We start from the raw sequence: 8,740 nt of genomic DNA on the forward strand, positions 1-8,740 counted from the left end.
AGGGCAGAGAGGTGGTTTACCAGCACACCACTACTATGTATATGTATATATGTATGCATGTGTGTGCATATACATAGACACACATGATAAAGGTGTAACTAATTTGTAAGTTGTATTTTTGTAAAATAATAAAAATAAATTAAATTTAAAAAAATAATAATTGCTTGGTTCCAAAATAACTATCCATAGGAGCTTTCCTATGAAGAAATAGACTTAAAAATATAAGGAAAATGTTAATGCCATCATCTAACTCACTTCAGTGTTTCTCTTTTTCTCTCTGTCTCCCACTCCCTTCCTCTCTCTAGAAATCAATAAACTACTCTTTTAAAAAAGAGATAGAATTAAAATAAAACAATAACATTATTATCTATTAAATTGATAAAATAATAGCTAATTTTAAGGGATATTGTGAGAAAAAAATGAGTTTATATAAGTAAATTGCCTAGAAAAATGTTTAAAACAAAATAGGTAATCAAGAAGTGAGAGCTATTATCATTGGACTTGTTGCTATTGAAATAAGGTCATCTTTACAGGCTTATGTTTTAAAGTGCTTGTGATTTGGAGCCCTCTGGTGTTCATATCGGGCACTGCAATTTTGAATTGGTAATGTTCAGTTTAGATTACTCACTGATTCCTCATGGTATTACTATTTGCATATTATTTTGCCATATTCAAATGATATGTTTAGTGATTTGTGTGTGTGTGTGTGTGTGTGTGTGTGTGTGAGAGAGAGAGAGAGAGAGAGAGAGAGAATGTGTGTGAGAGAGAGAGAATGTGAGAGAGAAATATCAACCGGTTTCCTCCCATGCTGGCCCCAACCATAACCTAGGTATGTGCCCTGACCAGGGATCAAACCCACAATCTTTTGGTGTTTAGGACAACACTCCACCCGGCCAGGGCTGAGCTGTTACTTATTTAATATATTTATTTAAACTGACTTTTTTTCTTAAGGGAAAATAAGTATATTTCCAAAGCCAACGCTCTATCATTAAAGATACATGGAAAATATGTATATTTTCTGATGTGTTCGATCTTGGAGTAGTTTATTTTTTTAAATTTTGCCTTATTTGTTTTTATTTTCGAAAAATACATATAAACTATAAGGCAAAATAAATTTTGATAAATGCCCCTGGGTTGTGGAGATTTTTTTAAAAAAATAAAGATGATCAGATTTGTGTTTTAGAGAGATCATTTGTAACAGTAGAAAAAAGAAAAAAAACATTGAAGAAAAAACATTGAAGGAAAAAAATCAAAATAAAAAAATTAGAGGTGGCCAAATGAGATTATGCCTGAATCACCCACATGGACAACATATCACAATCACTGCGTTTGTCATAAATTTTAAACTGAGAGCTAAAAGTAGTTTTAGAACATTACAAACAAGAAGGCAGTAATTTATACTCTTAAAAAAAAAGACTCATTAAATTAAATCATGGAGCTTGGAAGAAATTAAACAATTTAAGAGGTGAAAAGTCCTGACAGCCCTGGCCAGGTGGCTCAGTCGGTTGGAGTGTCATCCCGTACACCCAAAGGTTATGGGTTCGATTCCAGATCAGAGCACATACCTAGGTTGATAGGGGCCCATATGGGAGACAACGGATTGATGTTTCTCTCTCACATCAATGTTTTTCTTTCTCCCTTTCCCTCTCTTCCTCTCTTTAAGCATATCCTTGGGTGAGAATTTAAAAGAAAAAAAAAAGTCGTGACAGAAGAATAGACTTCTTAGAATGATATGGAAACACCACACCCAAGCAGAAATTAGTACCATGGCAAGCAAGTCTGAGTAATAGCAAATAGAATCATGATGATGGAATAAGAGATGGAATAAGTGCTCAACAACAACACATAAATCATGGGAAAAATATTTCCCTTTTACTTGAGTAATTATATTGTGTACTTTAAAGCTTTCCTGTGGCTTTTATTGAAAAGTACAAATCTTGGTGAAACACTTTAGCTTAGGAAACTGGAAATTGGTTGTGAATTTTCTCATTGTGAGTCATCATAACCAGAGTGAAGTGTGTGAGTGTGTATACAGTAGTGCAGGGTGGTGTTTTAGCAAAAGTGGTTTGGAGATAGAGGTGGAATTAAAAAAAAATTAAGGTATGAAGCAAAACTTGAATATATACGAGGAGTTAAAAGGTAAAGAAAATCTTTTTTTCCAGGACATTGGGTTATTCCCGCAATTAGATAGACTCTGTTTGCTCTCAGATTGATTCTTTTCACCGGCAGGTACAGGCCTGCTATACTCACTTGACAGTTATGGGGAATAATTATGCATTTCCTTACTGAACTGGTTTGAAATGTCACATTGCTTGCGAGTGCCTGCAGTGTGTCAGGTTGTGGTAATTTTCTTCATTTTCCTAGTGAATGCTTTACGTTGCTGATGCAGCTCATGAATAGAGCAGCCCTTTTCTTCCTCCAAAAAAGACAGGTGGCTGATGAGCGATGTCAGTAGACTCACAGAAGTGGAGCCTCCAGATACAGATGTAAGTCATTATTTTTAAAAGAAAGTCAGTGTGTGTGTGTGTGTGTGTGTGTGTGTGTTTTCTTCGAATGTTTCCATTAACATTATGCAACACTTATTTTAGGTGACTTTCGTTCATTAAACATGGTTTTTCATTTATATTTTCACTGAGTATTCTCTGATATTATTACTGAATGACCTGTGACAGCAATTGTTTAATTGTTCCCAGGAATGGAGGGAAACAAATTAGAAATTGGAGGCAGACTGTTGTCTGTGTTAAGAACACTGGTTGAGGAATTTAGTCTGGGATCATATCCCAGCTCCACTGTTATTAATTGTCTGATCTAAGTCAGTTAAATAATCTCAGGCCGATTGGACTCAGTTTTTTTGTCTGTGAAATGGGGATAATAACACCTACCTCCAAGGAGATTGTATGCGCGCGCGCACACACACACACACACACTCTACACGGTTGAATTTTATTCACCTTCATTTATGTAGAACTTTTGCATTGATAGTAATTTTTCATAATTTCCTCTCCTGCGACTATTCTTATTGGTCTATGGTATCAAGATTATAGCTCTGCAAGGTCTTTTAGAGTCTAGAGCAGGGGTCCTCAAACTTTTTAAACAGGGGGCCAGTTCACTGTCCCTCAGACCGTTGGAGGGCCGGACTATAGTTTAAAAAAAAAAACTATGAACAAATCCCTATGCACACAGCGGCGGCAAAAACACCTGGCGGACCAGATAAATGTTTTCGGCGGGCCGCATGTGGCCTGCGGGCCGTAGTTTGAGGACCCCTGGTCTAGAGATTTCATCCACTTCCCAATTGTTACAAATTATTTTACAATTTGCTAATTTTGGTTATCTTTAATAGATGAAAGTTTTAATCTTTGAAGTCAAATTATTTTCCTCTATGAAATCTAAACTTTGAAAGTACTTTTCATAGCTCAAAACTTAATAAATATTCAATTATATTTTCTTTTTTTCTTGTCAAAAGTTTTACGTATGTCTCTATTCAATTACATTTTCTTTTAGCTTTTCTATGACCTAAAAATATTTGATATTTTAATTTCTGTGAAATTAATTTTGACATATAAAGTGAAAAGAATGTATAAATTAAAATTGTTCCAAATTCCTCATCATGTTCAAAAAGTGATAGAAATTGTTGAATTTGTTTTCCAATTCTAAAAATATACTTTAACTTTTTTGTGTTAAGTCTTGGTAAAAGACTTCACAGACTTTTACAATATGGCAATTGTCTTATGCTTACATAGTTCTTTTAAAAAGTTTTGAATACTTAACTTATGACAACCATATAACTCTACATAAGCAACAAAATTTATAGTTTCTTTTAAAGTATGTGTTTGAAATTAGTGAATGGAAAATGTGAACAATTCTCAAATTAATTATGAGTTAATATTATAAGGAATATCTTTGACTTACTAATTTTTCTCACACTAGTGGTTTCATTAACATACTGCTGGAGAACTTTTTGGATAAATAGATTTCTGTTCTTTAACCATCACTCATGGGGAGGACTGACTACCAAAAAACTAGAACTTTTCAGCGAGATTTCATAAAATGTTCCTCTGCACAATCCTGTAAGTGCATTTCTCTTCCTACTAGCTTTTATTCAAAAGCCTAAATATTAGAATATTAAATATTGAAATATTTAAGAATTAAAATTTATGGTGCTTTAAAATTTTTCTAATTCCAAATGATTCTTTTTAATAATGATTAATTATGGATTTATTTTAGTCTTCCACAAATACGTTGAAACATTGAGCAATATACAGTATTTCCAATTTGAATTTAACTTGCTTCATTTTCCACTTTGCAAAATCAAAATTTAATATTATTCATTTAGTCACATAACGAATACGAGCTTTCTGATGGAGTCTTAACTGAGACAGGCCTGCCTACCCAGCCGGTGTAAGGGAGCTTGCATTGGTATGTTCTTATTGCACAGTTTTTATGATCGATTTGGATTGTCTATCACATGCATTTAAACCCCAGTGTAGATGATTTCAGCGTGTGAGGGTCACTTGGAAGTTTTAGAAAACAGCCATTGTGGTCAGTAAGCAATCCGTTGCTCTTTTGCATGTTGTGTGCAATCTGTCCTGAGACCGTGGACAATAGATGGGTGTGCCGTCATCCGGTGTCACACTCCTGGATCCTTTAACTTTCTCCAAGGACTGTATCAGTGATCCTCGTGACGCTCTCTGTGGCCTTTCTCGAACCCACAAGCATCCGTTGTGTTTGGAACAAGAATGCGACCACACCTGACTTTCTGCTCTGTCTCATGAGGAGGCTGTGCTAATACCCATGTATCTGAAGGTCAGGCTCTGGCAAGGGCAGCCACCGGAAGCGCAGCCACTAACCACAGAGCCTGCTATCAGCACAGGAGACCCCGAGCTGTAAAGGCATCGCACCTCTGAATAAGCAAGACAAAAATCCTCCAAGAAATGGGAAAACCCTGCTACAATGAAGGAATTAACGGTGTGGTAGAGGCCTTTGTCTTTTTATTCGGTCCTTTTGTGCTTCTCTCTCAGAGTTTTCTTGTTTCCATCACCCCTGCTGTGTCCTGTACTGGCCTAGACCGACTTGACAACACACTTCTTTTCTTAGTGCTACTGAAAGAATCGAACATTTTCAACAGAAACAGAATAAACACTAAACAGAAAAAAATACAAAAAAAAAACAAACCACCAAACAAACAAAAGAGATACAATCACCTTGAAAATTTCTCAAACTACAGGTTTTGGAATCCAGGAAAACCAAATGCTCACCACTCCGTGACCAGTGCGGGCCTGGGGGCTGCTTTCTTCCCAGTGTTTCAGATCCCTCCTGTCGGAGGGTCCCATTCCAACCTGACGGTCAATGTAAGTGGCGTCTTCTCATTCCTCTTAGTTACTTCCCTCAGGAAGAGAGAGACTGGGCTAAGAACACAACCGCGCGGTCTGCGCCCCGCAGCCTCAGGCTGCACTCCTCTGACCTTCATGTCTTGGCTGTCTGCCTCAGTGGTCCCGGCAGGACGGCAGCGCCCCCGTCTCCCCTGGCCTCCACAGCCCACCCTCTGGCTGGTGGACTTGGAGAGGAGACGTGTTCCAGGTCCTCCTGAGGACTGGGGGTGGGGGGGACCCCACTGAAGTCTCCCCATTGCCTTTGGCCCAGCTCTGTTGCAGGAGGTGGGCGGCACAGCAGGCCCTCTGGGCAGAGGTCCCCACTGCCTCTCCCTGTGTGCAGCCCCCCTGACCCTCCTGAGGGACTCTGCTGCCCCCTCCCTCCCCTGGTCTCTCTCCAGCCTCCTGTGAATGTGGGCCCACCAGCTGGCTCTCTCTCCTAACTTCATCACCCCACCTGGGGCTCAAGGACATGCCTGGATGGTTTCCTATACCGCCTGGAAGTGGCAGTCACTCTGTCCTTACTAATATTTCTCAAAGCAACCTGGCCCCAGGTTCCTGAGGGGACTGTCAGAGCCAGTCCTTGCTGTGAGGAGGGTAGAGAAGTAAAGAGTGAGAGCCACACACAGACAGACCTCTAACCTCTAACCTCTAACCTCTCCTCCACACTTCTCTTCCCGCCCCAACTCCCCAGAAGCAGGGCTGGGGGAGTCTGTGCTCTACCTGCTTACTTTTTATTTTTTCTTCACTTGTTTACCTGGGTGGAAACTTTCTTAGTTTCTTTTTTTTTACAAAGCAAATCAGAGTATCAGGGAGTGGGGCCCAGGTATCAGAAATGTCAGAAATGGTTTAAAGCCCCTTGGTGGTGCTGATGCCTCAGAGGGCTGGGACCACTGCTCCAGGAACACGGGCACTGGTAGGCTGGGAGGGAAAGACCATCAGCTAACACCTCGCACAGCATCCTGCCACGAAATGCAGACGCCCGGGCACAGAAAGGCTAGGAAACTGGCTGTAGCTTACACAGTGAGTAGTTTTCAGTATGAGAATCGAATGGACCCCAAGCCCATGTTCTCCTTCAGTGTGTGTGACGTTCGAGAGCCAGAGCGGCATACTCTCTTTGTCCTTTCCTGTTCCCTCTCATACAAGTGACTGTTGACTACGCCTTCCCTTCGGACACGTATGATTCCCACTGCATCCCCACCTCTGCAGAAAGATCAGTTCTGCAGGAGTGAACGGGGATTGCATTAACATAACCACCTACCCATTGCAGGAGTCATTACAAAGAGGAAGAACAGAGGACGTAGATGACCTTTTGACTAAGCTTCAAAGAAGTTAAGAAAATTCGCATCATCAGTGACAAGGAAAAAGGAAGGGCATAACAAGAGTCCCCCTTGGCTAAACCATTATCTGGGGGCTAATGCAACATACCTGGTTAATCTCTTCATCCTTCAAGATTCAGTGAGGCAAACATCTTCAAAGGGATGTTCCTCGATCTCTTTAGCAGACTGAGTTGGGAGACCTTCCTCACTGCTGCCCGCACGCTGGGCTTACACAGCATTTAGCACAGTGGACCGCTACATACAGCATCTGACTCCCTTCTCCCCAGACCATGGACCCTGGGTAAAAAGGAACAGGCCCTGCACTATCTCCTTAACACATAACACAGTTCCCGGCACAGCGTATATTCAGTAAGTTCTTCTGAATGAATATCAATATTTTATTATTATAAACAATGATAAAAGATATTAAGGGGGTGGTAGCCTAAAATTTTATAAATCAGAAAAATGAGTCAGAGTTTGGATGAAAGTTTGCTGACTCAAGCGGGAAAGTCATTGACTATTTTTAGCTCTTTCAACAGCTGGGAGTCAAGCCTAACCTGGTGTTTAATTTCCAGGGGCGGGGGAAGAGGGGACCAGAACAACTGAATAGACTCTAAAACTGACTCAATCTCTGGCTCTAATTTGTCACTTGGTGCATCCATGGTCACTACCACCAAAATCCATGTAAAAAGCCCTATGCTTGCTGTTCTATGCGGCAATTTTAATGTCAATGATTACAAATCAGGAATTTATTGAACATCACAAAAGAAACACTGATGTATTTTTATACGTGCGAGGAAATCATGTGTGTTCCTTCTCTCAAGCAAAGATTTAAGAGTCCATTCATTTTACAAAAAGAGTCCATTCATGTTTATTAAGTCTGTACTTTGACAGTAACCTGAGCATGGATAAAATAGAACCTACTGGTTCGTTCATTATTTATTCAATAAAGTTTTTGAGCTATGAATTTGCATAAAGTGCTTCGGTAGGAAATATGGGGGCTCACTATGGAACTGTCACTTTACCCTGCCAGATTGTACTATCTCTTTTAAGAAAGAAAGAAAAACAATTTTAAAAAAGGCAACCCAAGACCAAATGTAAATAAATAGTCCATATCATTTTACAGATGAAGATGGTGTAGATGTGGAGAAATAGGGGAGCTCTGTAACAGCCAAAGACCTGAGCGGGGGAGACACCAGCTGATCTCTTCCTCCTGGCCCTGCTTACTAGTCGCAATGCCAGGCCAGGCTTGGAACAGGACTAGAAGCTTCTAGTCTCTTCTTGAAAGTGTGATTGCTTCCCCAACCTACAGACATGGCCTATGGGTTTTTGGATTAGAATGTATATACACAGTTGCGTAGTTATTTGCAAGTTCCATATTTGTGATTTCGCCTCCTCACTGAAATGTATGTATGGCCCCCAAATCAATACAGCACTTCATGGTCATTCCCAGACGTGGGCAGATCCCCGAAAACCTGGGCGGACAGACGCAAACCCGCCCAGCAGAGGTCAAACAAGGCTAACCTCTGCCTTCTTATTTCAGCTCTCATACCGTAAAGCGCCCTTTTCACAGACTACAAATACACCATTTTTGGTGCCTTTGGGGTGTGTGTGAGTGTGTGTGTGTGTGTGTGTGTGTGTGTGAGTGTGTGTGAGTGTGTGTGTGTGCGCTCGTTATTTAAAATGGCCCGGAAACAGTGCTGAAGTGCTTTCTAGTGTCCCAGGAACAAATTACCTAAGTTTAAAAAGCTTAATTAGTTTCATGCAGTATGAGTTCTGATGCTGTTGGCCCTGAGCTCAATGTTAATGAGTTAACCAACAATATATGTTAAGGAAGATATCTTTAAACAGAAACACACATAAAACCAGGATATATATTGGTCAGGCGGTGACAGAAACCGCACAGTATTTCCACCAGGAGCAGTAATCGTTCAGTATTGTAAATCCTCCCTCCCTCTTCTCTCCCATGGTGTTTGTCTTGGTGCTTGAGCGGGGTCAGGCATTTATTGGGCCTGAGCACGCGCCCTGAGCCAGGAGGGGGCGCCGTCCGCC

This window comes from Myotis davidii, unplaced genomic scaffold, assembly GCF_000327345.1.
Source record: "Myotis davidii unplaced genomic scaffold, ASM32734v1 scaffold147, whole genome shotgun sequence".
NCBI lineage: Eukaryota > Metazoa > Chordata > Mammalia > Chiroptera > Vespertilionidae > Myotis > Myotis davidii.